The sequence below is a fragment of the Symphalangus syndactylus genome, chromosome 11, assembly GCF_028878055.3.
Source record: "Symphalangus syndactylus isolate Jambi chromosome 11, NHGRI_mSymSyn1-v2.1_pri, whole genome shotgun sequence".
Classification (NCBI taxonomy): Eukaryota; Metazoa; Chordata; class Mammalia; order Primates; family Hylobatidae; genus Symphalangus; species Symphalangus syndactylus.
In genome coordinates this window covers 10,362,184-10,382,267 of record NC_072433.2, presented here as the reverse complement: position 1 = coordinate 10,382,267, position 20,084 = coordinate 10,362,184, and positions in this window count along the sequence as shown.

Genomic DNA, 20,084 nt, shown 5'->3' with positions numbered 1-20,084 from the left:
TATTTGAATATATTCCTTTTTCCACTACTACTCTCTCAGCGCTAAAAAAGTCCAGTTGCATTTTCTAAAGAAAGAGTGTTCAGATCTGCACAATCAAAATTATGGTTTAACTCTGTTAGCTGAATGCACAGATCAGAAAGAAGTTTCACAGAATGATTCTGTGTAGTTTATATTTGGAGACATTCCTTTTTCCACTATTACCCTCTTAGCGCTCCTAATCTCCACTTGCATTTTCTACAGAAAGAGTGTTTCAGAACGGCTCAATCAAAACTAAGGTTCAACACTTTTAGTTGAACAAACAGAACAGAAAGAAGTTTCACACAATTCTTCTGTGTAGTTTTTATTTGTAGACATTCTTTTTCCCAATATAGGCCTCTTAGCGCTCAGAATGTCCAATTGCAGTTTCTACAGAAAGAGTGTTTCAGAACGGCTCAATCAAAAGTAAGGTTCAACTCTGTTAGTTGAATGCACAGAACAGAAAGAAGTTTCATACAATGCTTCTGTGTAGTTTATATTTGAACATATTCTTTTTTCCACTATTACCCACTTAGCGCTACGAATGTACAGTTGCATTTTCTACAGACAGAGTGTTTCAAAACTGCTCAATCAAAAGTATGGTTTAACTCTGTTAGCTGAATGCTCAGATCAGAAAGAAGTTTCACAGAATGCTTCTGTGTAGTTTATATTTGATTATATTCCTTTTTCCACTACTACGCACTTAGCGCTCCAAATGTCCAGTTGCATTTTCTACAGAAAGAGTGTTCAGATCTGCTCAATCAAAAGTATGGTTTAACTCTGTTAGCTGAATGCACAGATCAGAAAGAAGTTTCACCGAATGATTCTGTGTAGTTTATATTTGAAGACATTCCTTTTACCACTATTACCCTCTTAGCGCTCCGAATCTCCACTTGCATTTTCTACAAAAAGAGTGTTTCATAAGTGCTCAATCAAAAATATGTTTTATCTCTGTTAACTGAATTTACAGATCAGAAATAAGTTTCACAGAATGCATCTGTGTAGTTTTTATTTGAAGATATTCTTTTTCCCAATGTAGGCCTCTTAGCGCTTAGCCTGTCCAATTGCAGTTTCTACAGAAAGAGTGTTTCAGAACGGCTCAATAAAAAGTAAGGTTCAACTCTCTTAGATGAATGCACAGAACAGAAAGAATTTTCACAGAATGCTACTGGGTAGTTTATATTTGAATATATTCCTTTTTCCACTATTACCCTCTTAGCGCTCCGAATGTCCACTTGCATTTTCTACAGAAAGAGTGTTCAGAACTGCGCAATCAACAGTATGGTTTAAATCTGTTAGCTTAATGAACATATCAGAAATAAGTTTCACACAATGCTTCTGTGTAGTTTTTATTTGAAGATATTATTTTTCCCAATAGAGGCCTCTTAGCGCTCAGAATGTCCAATTGCAGTTTCTACAGAAAGAGTGTTTCAGAAAGGCTCAATCAAAAGTAAGGTTCAACTCTGTTAGTTGAATGCACGGAACAGAAAGAAGTTTCATACAATGCTTCTGTGTAGTTTATATTTGAACATATTCTTTTTTCCACTATTACCCACTTAGCGCGATGAATGTCCAGTTGCATTTTCTACAGACAGAGTGTTTCAAAACTGCTCAATCAAAAGTATGGTTTAACTCTGTTAGCTGAATGCTCAGATCAGAAAGAAGTTTCACAGAATGCTTCTGTGTAGTTTATATTTGAATATATTCCTTTTTCCACTACTACTCTCTTAGCGCTCCAAATGTCCAGTTGCATTTTCTACAGAAAGAGTGTTCAGATCTGCTCAATCTAAATTATGGTTTAACTCTGTTAGCTGAATGCACAGATCAGAAATAAGTTTCACAGAATGATTCTGTTTAGTTTATATTTGGAGACATTCCTTTTTCCACTATTACCATCTTAGGGCTCCGAATCTCCACTTGCATTTTCTGCAGAAAGAGTGTTTCAGAACGGCTCAATCAAAACTAAGGTTCAACTCTTTTAGTTGAACAAACAGAACAGAAAGAAGTTTCACACAATTCTTCTGTGTAGTTTTTATTTGTAGACATTCTTTTTCCCAATATAGGCCTCTTAGTGCTCAGAATATCCAATTGCAGTTTCTACAGAAAGAGTGTTTCAGAACGGCTCAATCAAAACTAAGGTTCAACTCTTTTAGTTGAACAAACAGAACAGAAAGAAGTTTCACACAATTCTTCTGTGTAGTTTTTATTTGTAGACATTCTTTTTCCCAATATAGGCCTCTTAGCACTCAGAATGTCCAACTGCAGTTTCTACAGAAAGAGTGTTTCAGAACGGCTCAATCAAAAGTAAGGTTCAACTCTGTTAGTTGAATGCACAGAACAGAAAGAAGTTTCATACAATGCTTCTGTGTAGTTTATATTTGAACATATTCTTTTTTCCACTATTACCCACTTAGCGCTACGAATGTCCAGTTGCATTTTCTACAGACAGAGTGTTTCAAAACTGCTCAATCAAAAGTATGGTTTAACTCTGTTAGCTGAATGCTCAGATCAGAAAGAAGTTTCACAGAATGCTTCTGTGTAGTTTATATTTGAATATATTCCTTTTTCCACTACTACGCTCTTAGCGCTCCAAATGTCCAGTTGCATTTTCTACAGAAAGAGTGTTCAGATCTGCTCAATCAAAAGTATGGTTTAACTATGTTAGCTGAATGCACAGATCAGAAAGAAGTTTCACCGAATGATTCTGTGTAGTTTATATTTGAAGACATTCCTTTTACCACTATTACCCTCTTAGCGCTCCGAATCTCCACTTGCATTTTCTACAAAAAGAGTGTTTCATAACTGCTCAATCAAAAATATGTTTTATCTCTGTTAACTGAATTTACAGATCAGAAATAAGTTTCACAGAATGCATCTGTGTAGTTTTTATTTGAAGATATTCTTTTTCCCAATGTAGGCCTCTTAGCGCTTAGCATGTCCAATTGCAGTTTCTACAGAAAGAGTGTTTCAGAACGGCTCAAACAAAAGTAAGGTTCAACTCTGTTAGTTGAATGCACAGAACAGAAAGAATTTTCACAGAATGCTACTGTGTAGTTTATATTTGAATATATTCCTTTTTCCACTATTACCCTCTTAGCGCTCCGAATGTCCACTTGCATTTTCTACAGAAAGAGTGTTCAGAACTGCGCAATCAAAAGTATGGTTTAACTCTGTTAGCTTAATGAACATATCAGAAATAAGTTTCACACAATGCTTCTGTGTAGTTTTTATTTGAAGATATTATTTTTCCCAATATAGGCCTCTTAGCGCTCAGAATGTCCAATTGCAGTTTCTACAGAAAGAGTGTTTCAGAAAGGCTCAATCAAAAGTAAGGTTCAACTCTGTTAGTTGAATGCACAGAACAGAAAGAAGTTTCATACAATGCTTTTGTGTAGTTTATATTTGAACATATTCTTTTTTCCACTATTATCCACTTAGCGCTACGAATGTCCAGTTGCATTTTCTACAGACAGAGTGTTTCAAAACTGCTCAATCAAAAGTATGGTTTAACTCTGTTAGCTGAATGCTCAGATCAGAAAGAAGTTTCACAGAATGCTTCTGTGTAGTTTATATTTGAATATATTCCTTTTTCCACTACTACCCTCTTAGCGCTCCAAATGTCCAGTTGTATTTTCTACAGAAAGAGTGTTCAGATCTGCTCAATCAAAAGTATGGTTTAACTCTGTTAGCTGAATGCACAGATCAGAAAGAAGTTTCACAGAATGATTCTCTGTAGTTTATATTTGGAGACATTTTTTTTCCACTATTACCCTCTTAGCGCTCCGAATCTCCACTTGCATTTTCTACAGAAAGAGTGTTTCAGAACGGCTCAATCAAAACGAAGGTTCAACTCTTTTAGTTGAACAAACAGAACAGAAAGAAGTTTCACACATTTCTTCTGTGTAGTTTTTATTTGTAAACATTCTTTTTCCCAATATAGGCCTCTTAGCGCTCAGAATGTCCAATTGCAGTTTCTACAGAAAGAGTGTTTCAGAACGGCTCAATCAAAAGTAAGGTTCAACTCTGTTAGTTGAATGCACAGAACAGAAAGAAGTTTCATACAATGCTTCTGTGTAGTTTATATTTGAAAATATTCTTTTTTCCACTATTACCCACTTAGCGCTACGAATGTCCAGTTGCATTTTCTACAGACAGAGTGTTTCAAAACTGCTCAATCAAAAGTATGGTTTAACTCTGTTAGCTGAATGCTCAGATCAGAAAGAAGTTTCACAGAATGCTTCTGTGTAGTTTATATTTGAATATATTCCTTTTTCCACTACTACTCTCTCAGCGCTAAAAAAGTCCAGTTGCATTTTCTAAAGAAAGAGTGTTCAGATCTGCACAATCAAAAGTATGGTTTAACTCTGTTAGCTGAATGCACAGATCAGAAAGAAGTTTCACAGAATGATTCTGTGTAGTTTATATTTGGAGACATTCCTTTTTCCACTATTACCCTCTTAGCGCTCCTAATCTCCACTTGCATTTTCTACAGAAAGAGTGTTTCAGAACGGCTCAATCAAAACTAAGGTTCAACACTTTTAGTTGAACAAACAGAACAGAAAGAAGTTTCACACAATTCTTCTGTGTAGTTTTTATTTGTAGACATTCTTTTTCCCAATATAGGCCTCTTAGCGCTCAGAATGTCCAATTGCAGTTTCTACAGAAAGAGTGTTTCAGAACGGCTCAATCAAAAGTAAGGTTCAACTCTGTTAGTTGAATGCACAGAACAGAAAGAAGTTTCATACAATGCTTCTGTGTAGTTTATATTTGAACATATTCTTTTTTCCACTATTACCCACTTAGCGCTACGAATGTACAGTTGCATTTTCTACAGACAGAGTGTTTCAAAACTGCTCAATCAAAAGTATGGTTTAACTCTGTTAGCTGAATGCTCAGATCAGAAAGAAGTTTCACAGAATGCTTCTGTGTAGTTTATATTTGATTATATTCCTTTTTCCACTACTACGCACTTAGCGCTCCAAATGTCCAGTTGCATTTTCTACAGAAAGAGTGTTCAGATCTGCTCAATCAAAAGTATGGTTTAACTCTGTTAGCTGAATGCACAGGTCAGAAAGAAGTTTCACCGAATGATTCTGTGTAGTTTATATTTGAAGACATTCCTTTTACCACTATTACCCTCTTAGCGCTCCGAATCTCCACTTGCATTTTCTACAAAAAGAGTGTTTCATAAGTGCTCAATCAAAAATATGTTTTATCTCTGTTAACTGAATTTACAGATCAGAAATAAGTTTCACAGAATGCATCTGTGTAGTTTTTATTTGAAGATATTCTTTTTCCCAATGTAGGCCTCTTAGCGCTTAGCCTGTCCAATTGCAGTTTCTACAGAAAGAGTGTTTCAGAACGGCTCAATAAAAAGTAAGGTTCAACTCTCTTAGATGAATGCACAGAACAGAAAGAATTTTCACAGAATGCTACTGGGTAGTTTATATTTGAATATATTCCTTTTTCCACTATTACCCTCTTAGCGCTCCGAATGTCCACTTGCATTTTCTACAGAAAGAGTGTTCAGAACTGCGCAATCAACAGTATGGTTTAAATCTGTTAGCTTAATGAACATATCAGAAATAAGTTTCACACAATGCTTCTGTGTAGTTTTTATTTGAAGATATTATTTTTCCCAATAGAGGACTCTTAGCGCTCAGAATGTCCAATTGCAGTTTCTACAGAAAGAGTGTTTCAGAAAGGCTCAATCAAAAGTAAGGTTCAACTCTGTTAGTTGAATGCACGGAACAGAAAGAAGTTTCATACAATGCTTCTGTGTAGTTTATATTTGAACATATTCTTTTTTCCACTATTACCCACTTAGCGCTATGAATGTCCAGTTGCATTTTCTACAGACAGAGTGTTTCAAAACTGCTCAATCAAAAGTATGGTTTAACTCTGTTAGCTGAATGCTCAGATCAGAAAGAAGTTTCACAGAATGCTTCTGTGTAGTTTATATTTGAATATATTCCTTTTTCCACTACTACTCTCTTAGCGCTCCAAATGTCCAGTTGCATTTTCTACAGAAAGAGTGTTCAGATCTGCTCAATCTAAATTATGGTTTAACTCTGTTAGCTGAATGCACAGATCAGAAATAAGTTTCACAGAATGATTCTGTGTAGTTTATATTTGGAGACATTCCTTTTTCCACTATTACCCTCTTAGGGCTCCGAATCTCCACTTGCATTTTCTGCAGAAAGAGTGTTTCAGAACGGCTCAATCAAAACTAAGGTTCAACTCTTTTAGTTGAACAAACAGAACAGAAAGAAGTTTCACACAATTCTTCTGTGTAGTTTTTATTTGTAGACATACTTTTTCCCAATATAGGCCTCTTAGTGCTCAGAATATCCAATTGCAGTTTCTACAGAAAGAGTGTTTCAGAACGGCTCAATCAAAACTAAGGTTCAACTCTTTTAGTTGAACAAACAGAACAGAAAGAAGTTTCACACAATTCTTCTGTGTAGTTTTTATTTGTAGACATTCTTTTTCCCAATATAGGCCTCTTAGCACTCAGAATGTCCAACTGCAGTTTCTACAGAAAGAGTGTTTCAGAACGGCTCAATCAAAAGTAAGGTTCAACTCTGTTAGTTGAATGCACAGAACAGAAAGAAGTTTCATACAATGCTTCTGTGTAGTTTATATTTGAACATATTCTTTTTTCCACTATTACCCACTTAGCGCTACGAATGTCCAGTTGCATTTTCTACAGACAGAGTGTTTCAAAACTGCTCAATCAAAAGTATGGTTTAACTCTGTTAGCTGAATGCTCAGATCAGAAAGAAGTTTCACAGAATGCTTCTGTGTAGTTTATATTTGAATATATTCCTTTTTCCACTACTACGCTCTTAGCGCTCCAAATGTCCAGTTGCATTTTCTACAGAAAGAGTGTTCAGATCTGCTCAATCAAAAGTATGGTTTAACTATGTTAGCTGAATGCACAGATCAGAAAGAAGTTTCACCGAATGATTCTGTGTAGTTTATATTTGAAGACATTCCTTTTACCACTATTACCCTCTTAGCGCTCCGAATCTCCACTTGCATTTTCTACAAAAAGAGTGTTTCATAACTGCTCAATCAAAAATATGTTTTATCTCTGTTAACTGAATTTACAGATCAGAAATAAGTTTCACAGAATGCATCTGTGTAGTTTTTATTTGAAGATATTCTTTTTCCCAATGTAGGCCTCTTAGCGCTTAGCATGTCCAATTGCAGTTTCTACAGAAAGAGTGTTTCAGAACGGCTCAATCAAAAGTAAGGTTCAACTCTGTTAGTTGAATGCACAGAACAGAAAGAAGTTTCACAGAATGCTACTGTGTAGTTTATATTTGAATATATTCCTTTTTCCACTATTACCCTCTTAGCGCTCCGAATGTCCACTTGCATTTTCTACAGAAAGAGTGTTCAGAACTGCGCAATCAAAAGTATGGTTTAACTCTGTTAGCTTAATGAACATATCAGAAATAAGTTTCACACAATGCTTCTGTGTAGTTTTTATTTGAAGATATTATTTTTCCCAATATAGGCCTCTTAGCGCTCAGAATGTCCAATTGCAGTTTCTACAGAAAGAGTGTTTCAGAAAGGCTCAATCAAAAGTAAGGTTCAACTCTGTTAGTTGAATGCACAGAACAGAAAGAAGTTTCATACAATGCTTTTGTGTAGTTTATATTTGAACATATTCTTTTTTCCACTATTATCCACTTAGCGCTACGAATGTCCAGTTGCATTTTCTACAGACAGAGTGTTTCAAAACTGCTCAATCAAAAGTATGGTTTAACTCTGTTAGCTGAATGCTCAGATCAGAAAGAAGTTTCACAGAATGCTTCTGTGTAGTTTATATTTGAATATATTCCTTTTTCCACTACTACTCTCTTAGCGCTCCAAATGTCCAGTTGTATTTTCTACAGAAAGAGTGTTCAGATCTGCTCAATCAAAAGTATGGTTTAACTCTGTTAGCTGAATGCACAGATCAGAAAGAAGTTTCACAGAATGATTCTCTGTAGTTTATATTTGGAGACATTTTTTTTCCACTATTACCCTCTTAGCGCTCCGAATCTCCACTTGCATTTTCTACAGAAAGAGTGTTTCAGAACGGCTCAATCAAAACGAAGGTTCAACTCTTTTAGTTGAACAAACAGAACAGAAAGAAGTTTCACACATTTCTTCTGTGTAGTTTTTATTTGTAAACATTCTTTTTCCCAATATAGGCCTCTTAGCGCTCAGAATGTCCAATTGCAGTTTCTACAGAAAGAGTGTTTCAGAACGGCTCAATCAAAAGTAAGGTTCAACTCTGTTAGTTGAATGCACAGAACAGAAAGAAGTTTCATACAATGCTTCTGTGTAGTTTATATTTGAACATATTCTATTTCCACTATTACCCACTTAGCGCTACGAATGTCCAGTTGCATCTTCTACAGACAGAGTGTTTCAAAACTGCTCAATCAAAAGTATGGTTTAAATCTGTTAGCTGAATGCTCAGATCAGAAAGAAGTTTCACAGAATGCTTCTGTGTAGTTTATATTTGAATATATTCCTTTTTCCACTATTACCCTCTTAGCGCTCCGAATGTCCACTTGCAATTTCTACAGAAAGAGTGTTCAGAACTGCGCAATCAAAAGTATGGTTTAACTGTGTTAGCTTAATGAACATGTCAGAAATAAGTTTCACACAATGCTTCTGTGTAGTTTTTATTTGAAGATATTATTTTTCCCAATATAGGCCTCTTAGCGCTCAGAATGTCCAATTGCAGTTTCTACAGAAAGAGTGTTTCAGAAAGGCTCAATCAAAAGTAAGGTTCAACTCTGTTAGTTGAATGCACAGAACAGAAAGAAGTTTCATACAATGCTTCTGTGTAGTTTATATTTGAACATATTCTTTTTTCCACTATTACCCACTTAGCGCTACGAATGTCCAGTTGCATTTTCTACAGACAGAGTGTTTCAAAACTGCTCAATCAAAAGTATGGTTTAACTCTGTTAGCTGAATGCTCAGATCAGAAAGAAGTTTCACAGAATGCTTCTGTGTAGTTTATATTTGAATATATTCCTTTTTCCACTACTACTCTCTTAGCGCTCCAAATGTCCAGTTGCATTATCTACAGAAAGAGTGTTCAGATCTGCTCAATCAAAAGTATGGTTTAACTCTGTTAGCTGAATTCACAGATCAGAAAGAAGTTTCACAGAATGATTCTGTGTAGTTTATATTTGGAGACATTCCTTTTTCCACTATTACCCTCTTAGCGCTCCGAATCTCCACTTGCATTTTCTACAGAAAGAATGTTTCATAACTGCTCAATCAAAAATATGTTTTATCTCTGTTAACTGAATTTACAGATCAGAAATAAGTTTCACAGAATGCATCTGTGTAGTTTTTATTTGAAGATATTCTTTTTCCCAATGTAGGCCTCTTAGCGCTTAGCATGTCCAATTGCAGTTTCTACAGAAAGAGTGTTTCAGAACGGCTCGATCAAAAGTAAGGTTCAAATCTGTTAGTTGAATGCACAGAACAGAAAGAATTTTCACAGAATGCTACTGTGTAGTTTATATTTGAATATATTCCCTTTTCCACTATTACCCTCTTAAGGCTCCGAATGTCCACTTGCATTTTCTACAGAAAGAGTGTTCAGAACTGCGCAATCAAAAGAATGGTTTAACTCTGTTAGCTTAATGAACATATCAGAAATAAGTTTCACACAATGCTTCTGTGTAGTTTTTATTCGAAGATATTATTTTTCCCAATATAGGCCTCTTAGCGCTCAGAATGTCCAATTGCAGTTTCTACAGAAAGAGTGTTTCAGAAAGGCTCAATCAAAAGTAAGGTTCAACTCTGTTAGTTGAATGCACAGAACAGAAAGAAGTTTCATACAATGCTTCTGTGTAGTTTATATTTGAACATATTCTTTTTTCCACTATTACCCACTTAGCGCTACGAATGTCCAGTTGCATTTTCTACAGACAGAGTGTTTCAAAACTGCTCAATCAAAAGTATGGTTTAACTCTGTTAGCTGAATGCTCAGATCAGAAAGAAGTTTCACAGAATGCTTCTGTGTAGTTTATATTTGAATATATTCCTTTTTCCACTACTACTCTCTCAGCGCTAAAATAGTCCAGTTGCATTTTCTAAAGAAAGAGTGTTCAGATCTGCACAATCAAAAGTATGGTTTAACTCTGTTAGCTGAATGCACAGATCAGAAAGAAGTTTCACAGAATGATTCTGTGTAGTTTATATTTGGAGACATTCCTTTTTCCACTATTACCCTCTTAGCGCTCCGAATCTCCACTTGCATTTTCTACAGAAAGAGTGTTTCAGAACGGCTCAATCAAAACTAAGGTTCAACACTTTTAGTTGAACAAACAGAACAGAAAGAAGTTTCACACAATTCTTCTGTGTAGTTTTTATTTGTAGACATTCTTTTTCCCAATATAGGCCTCTTAGCGCTCAGAATGTCCAATTGCAGTTTCTACAGAAAGAGTGTTTCAGAACGGCTCAATCAAAAGTAAGGTTCAACTCTGTTAGTTGAATGCACAGAACAGAAAGAAGTTTCATACAATGCTTCTGTGTAGTTTATATTTGAACATATTCTTTTTTCCACTATTACCCACTTAGCGCTACGAATGTACAGTTGCATTTTCTACAGACAGAGTGTTTCAAAACTGCTCAATCAAAAGTATGGTTTAACTCTGTTAGCTGAATGCTCAGATCAGAAAGAAGTTTCACAGAATGCTTCTGTGTAGTTTATATTTGATTATATTCCTTTTTCCACTACTACGCACTTAGCGCTCCAAATGTCCAGTTGCATTTTCTACAGAAAGAGTGTTCAGATCTGCTCAATCAAAAGTATGGTTTAACACTGTTAGCTGAATGCACAGATCAGAAAGAAGTTTCACCGAATGATTCTGTGTAGTTTATATTTGAAGACATTCCTTTTACCACTATTACCCTCTTAGCGCTCCGAATCTCCACTTGCATTTTCTACAAAAAGAGTGTTTCATAAGTGCTCAATCAAAAATATGTTTTATCTCTGTTAACTGAATTTACAGATCAGAAATAAGTTTCACAGAATGCATCTGTGTAGTTTTTATTTGAAGATATTCTTTTTCCCAATGTAGGCCTCTTAGCGCTTAGCATGTCCAATTGCAGTTTCTACAGAAAGAGTGTTTCAGAACGGCTCAATAAAAAGTAAGGTTCAACTCTCTTAGATGAATGCACAGAACAGAAAGAATTTTCACAGAATGATACTGGGTAGTTTATATTTGAATATATTCCTTTTTCCACTATTACCCTCTTAGCGCTCCGAATGTCCACTTGCATTTTCTACAGAAAGAGTGTTCAGAACTGCGCAATCAAAAGTATTTTTTAACTCTGTTAGCTTAATGAACATATCAGAAATTAGTTTCACACAATGCTTCTGTGTAGTTTTTATTTGAAGATATTATTTTTCCCAATAGAGGCCTCTTAGCGCTCAGAATGTCCAATTGCAGTTTCTACAGAAAGAGTGTTTCAGAAAGGCTCAATCAAAAGTAAGGTTCAACTCTGTTAGTTGAATGCACAGAACAGAAAGAAGTTTCCTACAATGCTTCTGTGTAGTTTATATTTGAACATATTCTTTTTTCCACTATTACCCACTTAGCGCTACGAATGTCCAGTTGCATTTTCTACAGACAGAGTGTTTCAAAACTGCTCAATCAAAAGTATGGTTTAACTCTGTTAGCTGAATGCTCAGATCAGAAAGAAGTTTCACAGAATGCTTCTGTGTAGTTTATATTTGAATATATTCCTTTTTCCACTACTACTCTCTTAGCGCTCCAAATGTCCAGTTGCATTTTCTACAGAAAGAGTGTTCAGATCTGCTCAATCAAAAGTATGGTTTAACTCTGTTAGCTGAATTCACAGATCAGAAAGAAGTTTCACAGAATGATTCTGTGTAGTTTATATTTGGAGACATTCCTTTTCCACTATTACCCTCTTAGCGCTCCGAATCTCCACTTGCATTTTCTACAGAAAGAATGTTTCATAACTGCTCAATCAAAAATATGTTTTATCTCTGTTAACTGAATTTACAGATCAGAAATAAGTTTCACAGAATGCATCTGTGTAGTTTTTATTTGAAGATATTCTTTTTCCCAATGTAGGCCTCTTAGCGCTTAGCATGTCCAATTGCAGTTTCTACAGAAAGAGTGTTTCAGAACGGCTTGATATAAAGTAAGGTTCAAATCTGTTAGTTGAATGCACAGAACAGAAAGAATTTTCACAGAATGCTACTGTGTAGTTTATATTTGAATATATTCCCTTTTCCACTATTACCCTCTTAAGGCTCCGAATGTCCACTTGCACTTTCTACAGAAAGAGTGTTTCAGAATGGCTCAATCAAAACTAAGGTTCAACACTTTTAGTTGAACAAACAGAACAGAAAGAAGTTTCACACAATTCTTCTGTGTAGTTTTTATTTGTAGACATTCTTTTTCCCAATATAGGCCTCTTAGCGCTCAGAATGTCCAATTGCAGTTTCTACAGAAAGAGTGTTTCAGAACGGCTCAATCAAAAGTAAGGTTCAACTCTGTTAGTTGAATGCACAGAACAGAAAGAAGTTTCATACAATGCTTCTGTGTAGTTTATATTTGAACATATTCTATTTCCACTATTACCCACTTAGCGCTACGAATGTCCAGTTGCATTTTCTACAGACAGAGTGTTTCAAAACTGCTCAATCAAAAGTATGGTTTAACTCTGTTAGCTGAATGCTCAGATCAGAAAGAAGTTTCACAGAATGCTTCTGTGTAGTTTATATTTGAATATATTCCTTTTTCCACTACTACTCTCTTAGCGCTCCAAATGTCCAGTTGCATTTTCTAAAGAAAGAGTGTTCAGATCTGCTCAATCAAAAGTATGGTTTAACTCTGTTAGCTGAATGCACAGATCAGAAAGAAGTTTCACAGAATGATTCTCTGTAGTTTATATTTGGAGACATTTTTTTTCCACTATTACCCTCTTAGCGCTCCGAATCTCCACTTGCATTTTCTACAGAAAGAGTGTTTCAGAACGGCTCAATCAAAACTAAGGTTCAACTCTTTTAGTTGAACAAACAGAACAGAAAGAAGTTTCACACATTTCTTCTGTGTAGTTTTTATTTGTAAACATTCTTTTTCCCAATATAGGCCTCTTAGCGCTCAGAATGTCCAATTGCAGTTTCTACAGAAAGAGTGTTTCAGAACGGCTCAATCAAAAGTAAGGTTCAACTCTGTTAGTTGAATGCACAGAACAGAAAGAAGTTTCATACAATGCTTCTGTGTAGTTTATATTTGAACATATTCTATTTCCACTATTACCCACTTAGCGCTACGAATGTCCAGTTGCATCTTCTACAGACAGAGTGTTTCAAAACTGCTCAATCAAAAGTATGGTTTAACTCTGTTAGCTGTATGCTCAGATCAGAAAGAAGTTTCACAGAATGCTTCTGTGTAGTTTATATTTGAATATATTCCTTTTTCCACTACTACGCTCTTAGCGCTCCAAATGTCCAGTTGCATTTTCTACAGAAAGAGTGTTCAGATCTGCTCAATCAAAAGTATGGTTTAACTCTGTTAGCTGAATGCACAGATCAGAAAGAAGTTTCACCGAATGATTCTGTGTAGTTTATATTTGAAGACATTCCTTTTACCACTATTACCTTCTTAGCGCTCCGAATCTCCACTTGCATTTTCTACAAAAAGAGTGTTTCATAAGTGCTCAATCAAAAATATGTTTTATCTCTGTTAACTGAATTTACAGATCAGCAATAAGTTTCACAGAATGCATCTGTGTAGTTTTTATTTGAAGATATTCTTTTTCCCAATGTAGGCCTCTTAGCGCGTAGAATGTCCAATTGCAGTTTCTACAGAAAGAGTGTTTCAGAACGGCTCAAACAAAAGTAAGGTTCAAATCTGTTAGTTGAATGCACAGAACAGAAAGAATTTTCACAGAATGCTACTGTGTAGTTTATATTTGAATATATTCCTTTTTCCACTATTACCCTCTTAGCGCTCCGAATGTCCACTTGCATTTTCTACAGAAAGAGTGTTCAGATCTGCGCAATCAAAAGTATGGTTTAACTCTGTTAGCTTAATGAACATATCAGAAATAAGTTTCACACAATGTTTCTGTGTAGTTTTTATTTGAAGATATTATTTTTCCCAATATAGGCCTCTTAGCGCTCAGAATGTCCAATTGCAGTTTCTACAGAAAGAGTGTTTCAGAAAGGCACAATCAAATGTAAGGTTCAACTCTGTTAGTTGAATGCACAGAACAGAAAGAAGTTTCATACAATGCTTCTGTGTAGTTTATATTTGAACATATTCTTTTATCCACTATTATCCACTTAGCGCTACGAATGTCCAGTTGCATTTTCTACAGACAGAGTGTTTCAAAACTGCTGAATCAAAAGTATGGTTTAACTCTGTTAGCTGAATGCTCAGATCAGAAAGAAGTTTCACAGAATGCTTCTGTGTAGTTTATATTTGAATATATTCCTTTTTCCACTACTACTCTCTTAGCGCTCCAAATGTCCAGTTGCATTTTCTACAGAAAGAGTGTTCAGATCTGCTCAATCTAAAGTATGGTTTAACTCTGTTAGCTGAATGCACAGATCAGAAATAAGTTTCACAGAATGATTCTGTGTAGTTTATATTTGGAGACATTCCTTTTTCCACTATTACCCTCTTAGCGCTCCGAATCTCCACTTGCATTTTCTACAGAAAGAGTGTTTCAGAACGGCTCAATCAAAACTAAGGTTCAACTCTTTTAGTTGAACAAACAGAACAGAAAGAAGTTTCACACAATTCTTCTGTGTAGTTTTTATTTGTAGACATTCTTTTTCCCAATATAGGCCTCTTAGCGCTCAGAATGTCCAATTGCAGTTTCTACAGAAAGAGTGTTTCAGAACGGCTCAATCAAAAGTAAGGTTCAACTCTGTTAGTTGAATGCACAGAACAGAAAGAAGTTTCATACAATGCTTCTGTGTAGTTTATATTTGAACATATTCTTTTTTCCACTATTACCCACTTAGCGCTACGAATGTACAGTTGCATTTTCTACAGACAGAGTGTTTCAAAACTGCTCAATCAAAAGTATGGTTTAACTCTGTTAGCTGAATGCTCAGATCAGAAAGAAGTTTCACAGAATGCTTCTGTGTAGTTTATATTTGATTATATTCCTTTTTCCACTACTACGCACTTAGCGCTCCAAATGTCCAGTTGCATTTTCTACAGAAAGAGTGTTCAGATCTGCTCAATCAAAAGTATGGTTTAACTATGTTAGCTGAATGCACAGATCAGAAAGAAGTTTCACCGAATGATTCTGTGTAGTTTATATTTGCAGACATTCCTTTTACCACTATTACCCTCTTAGCGCTCCGAATCTCCACTTGCATTTTCTACAAAAAGAGTGTTTCATAAGTGCTCAATCAAAAATATGTTTTATCTCTGTTAACTGAATTTACAGATCAGAAATAAGTTTCACAGAATGCATCTGTGTAGTTTTTATTTGAAGATATTCTTTTTCCCAATGTAGGCCTCTTAGCGCTTAGCCTGTCCAATTGCAGTTTCTACAGAAAGAGTGTTTCAGAACGGCTCAATAAAAAGTAAGGTTCAACTCTCTTAGATGAATGCACAGAACAGAAAGAATTTTCACAGAATGCTACTGGGTAGTTTATATTTGAATATATTCCTTTTTCCACTATTACCCTCTTAGCGCTCCGAATGTCCACTTGCATTTTCTACAGAAAGAGTGTTCAGAACTGCGCAATCAACAGTATGGTTTAAATCTGTTAGCTTAATGAACATATCAGAAATAAGTTTCACACAATGCTTCTGTGTAGTTTTTATTTGAAGATATTATTTTTCCCAATAGAGGCCTCTTAGCGCTCAGAATGTCCAATTGCAGTTTCTACAGAAAGAGTGTTTCAGAAAGGCTCAATCAAAAGTAAGGTTCAACTCTGTTAGTTGAATGCACGGAACAGAAAGAAGTTTCATACAATGCTTCTGTGTAGTTTATATTTGAACATATTCTTTTTTCCACTATTACCCACTTAGCGCTATGAATGTCCAGTTGCATTTTCTACAGACAGAGTGTTTCAAAACTGCTCAATCAAAAGTATGGTTTAACTCTGTTAGCTGAATGCTCAGATCAGAAAGAAGTTTCACAGAATGCTTCTGTGTAGTTTATATTTGAATATATTCCTTTTTCCACTACTACTCTCTTAGCGCTCCAAATGTCCAGTTGCATTTTCTACAGAAAGAGTGTTCAGATCTGCTCAATCTAAATTATGGTTTAACTCTGTTAGCTGAATGCACAGATCAGAAATAAGTTTCACAGAATGATTCTGTGTAGTTTATATTTGGAGACATTCCTTTTTCCACTATTACCCTCTTAGGGCTCCGAATCTCCACTTGCATTTTCTGCAGAAAGAGGGTTTCAGAACGGCTCAATCAAAACTAAGGTTCAACTCTTTTAGTTGAACAAACAGAACAGAAAGAAGTTTCACACAATTCTTCTGTGTAGTTTTTATTTGTAGACATTCTTTTTCCCAATATAGGCCTCTTAGTGCTCAGAATATCCAATTGCAGTTTCTACAGAAAGAGTGTTTCAGAACGGCTCAATCAAAACTAAGGTTCAACTCTTTTAGTTGAACAAACAGAACAGAAAGAAGTTTCACACAATTCTTCTGTGTAGTTTTTATTTGTAGACATTCTTTTTCCCAATATAGGCCTCTTAGCACTCAGAATGTCCAACTGCAGTTTCTACAGAAAGAGTGTTTCAGAACGGCTCAATCAAAAGTAAGGTTCAACTCTGTTAGTTGAATGCACAGAACAGAAAGAAGTTTCATACAATGCTTCTGTGTAGTTTATATTTGAACATATTCTTTTTTCCACTATTACCCACTTAGCGCTACGAATGTCCAGTTGCATTTTCTACAGACAGAGTGTTTCAAAACTGCTCAATCAAAAGTATGGTTTAACTCTGTTAGCTGAATGCTCAGATCAGAAAGAAGTTTCACAGAATGCTTCTGTGTAGTTTATATTTGAATATATTCCTTTTTCCACTACTACGCTCTTAGCGCTCCAAATGTCCAGTTGCATTTTCTACAGAAAGAGTGTTCAGATCTGCTCAATCAAAAGTATGGTTTAACTATGTTAGCTGAATGCACAGATCAGAAAGAAGTTTCACCGAATGATTCTGTGTAGTTTATATTTGAAGACATTCCTTTTACCACTATTACCCTCTTAGCGCTCCGAATCTCCACTTGCATTTTCTACAAAAGAGTGTTTCATAACTGCTCAATCAAAAATATGTTTTATCTCTGTTAACTGAATTTACAGATCAGAAATAAGTTTCACAGAATGCATCTGTGTAGTTTTTATTTGAAGATATTCTTTTTCCCAATGTAGGCCTCTTAGCGCTTAGCATGTCCAATTGCAGTTTCTACAGAAAGAGTGTTTCAGAACGGCTCAAACAAAAGTAAGGTTCAACTCTGTTAGTTGAATGCACAGAACAGAAAGAATTTTCACAGAATGCTACTGTGTAGTTTATATTTGAATATATTCCTTTTTCCACTATTACCCTCTTAGCGCTCCGAATGTCCACTTGCATTTTCTACAGAAAGAGTGTTCAGAACTGCGCAATCAAAAGTATGGTTTAACTCTGTTAGCTTAATGAACATATCAGAAATAAGTTTCACACAATGCTTCTGTGTAGTTTTTATTTGAAGATATTATTTTTCCCAATATAGGCCTCTTAGCGCTCAGAATGTCCAATTGCAGTTTCTACAGAAAGAGTGTTTCAGAAAGGCTCAATCAAAAGTAAGGTTCAACTCTGTTAGTTGAATGCACAGAACAGAAAGAAGTTTCATACAATGCTTTTGTGTAGTTTATATTTGAACATATTCTTTTTTCCACTATTATCCACTTAGCGCTACGAATGTCCAGTTGCATTTTCTACAGACAGAGTGTTTCAAAACTGCTCAATCAAAAGTATGGTTTAACTCTGTTAGCTGAATGCTCAGATCAGAAAGAAGTTTCACAGAATGCTTCTGTGTAGTTTATATTTGAATATATTCCTTTTTCCACTACTACTCTCTTAGCGCTCCAAATGTCCAGTTGTATTTTCTACAGAAAGAGTGTTCAGATCTGCTCAATCAAAAGTATGGTTTAACTCTGTTAGCTGAATGCACAGATCAGAAAGAAGTTTCACAGAATGATTCTGTGTAGTTTATATTTGGAGACATTACTTTTTCCACTATTACCCTCTTAGCGCTCCGAATCTCCACTTGCATTTTCTACAGAAAGAGTGTTTCAGAACGGCTCAAACAAAACTAAGGTTCAACTCTTTTAGTTGAACAAACAGAACAGAAAGAAGTTTCACACATTTCTTCTGTGTAGTTTTTATTTGTAAACATTCTTTTTCCCAATATAGGCCTCTTAGCGCTCAGAATGTCCAATTGCAGTTTCTACAGAAAGAGTGTTTCAGAACGGCTCAATTAAAAGTAAGGTTCAACTCTGTTAGTTGAATGCACAGAACAGAAAGAAGTTTCATACAATGCTTCTGTGTAGTTTATATTTGAACATATTCTATTTCCACTATTACCCACTTAGCGCTACGAATGTCCAGTTGCATTTTCTACAGACAGAGTGTTTCAAAACTGCTCAATCAAAAGTATGGTTTAACTCTGTTAGCTGAATGCTCAGATCAGAAAGAAGTTTCACAGAATGCTTCTGTGTAGTTTATATTTGAATATATTCCTTTTTCCACTACTACTCTCTTAGCGCTCCAAATGTCCAGTTGCATTTTCTAAAGAAAGAGTGTTCAGATCTGCTCAATCAAAAGTATGGTTTAACTCTGTTAGCTGAATGCACAGATCAGAAAGAAGTTTCACAGAATGATTCTCTGTAGTTTATATTTGGAGACATTTTTTTTCCACTATTACCCTCTTAGCGCTCCGAATCTCCACTTGCATTTTCTACAGAAAGAGTGTTTCAGAACGGCTCAATCAAAACTAAGGTTCAACTCTTTTAGTTGAACAAACAGAACAGAAAGAAGTTTCACACATTTCTTCTGTGTAGTTTTTATTTGTAAACATTCTTTTTCCCAATATAGGCCTCTTAGCGCTCAGAATGTCCAATTGCAGTTTCTACAGAAAGAGTGTTTCAGAACGGCTCAATCAAAAGTAAGGTTCAACTCTGTTAGTTGAATGCACAGAACAGAAAGAAGTTTCATACAATGCTTCTGTGTAGTTTATATTTGAACATATTCTATTTCCACTATTACCCACTTAGCGCTACGAATGTCCAGTTGCATCTTCTACAGACAGAGTGTTTCAAAACTGCTCAATCAAAAGTATGGTTTAACTCTGTTAGCTGAATGCTCAGATCAGAAAGAAGTTTCACAGAATGCTTCTGTGTAGTTTATATTTGAATATATTCCTTTTTCCACTACTACGCTCTTAGCGCTCCAAATGTCCAGTTGCATTTTCTACAGAAAGAGTGTTCAGATCTGCTCAATCAAAAGTATGGTTTAACTCTGTTAGCTGAATGCACAGATCAGAAAGAAGTTTCACCGAATGATTCTGTGTAGTTTATATTTGAAGACATTCCTTTTACCACTATTACCTTCTTAGCGCTCCGAATCTCCACTTGCATTTTCTACAAAAAGAGTGTTTCATAAGTGCTCAATCAAAAATATGTTTTATCTCTGTTAACTGAATTTACAGATCAGCAATAAGTTTCACAGAATGCATCTGTGTAGTTTTTATTTGAAGATATTCTTTTTCCCAATGTAGGCCTCTTAGCGCGTAGCATGTCCAATTGCAGTTTCTACAGAAAGAGTGTTTCAGAACGGCTCAAACAAAAGTAAGGTTCAAATCTGTTAGTTGAATGCACAGAACAGAAAGAATTTTCACAGAATGCTACTGTGTAGTTTATATTTGAATATATTCCTTTTTCCACTATTACCCTCTTAGCGCTCCGAATGTCCACTTGCATTTTCTACAGAAAGAGTGTTCAGATCTGCGCAATCAAAAGTATGGTTTAACTCTGTTAGCT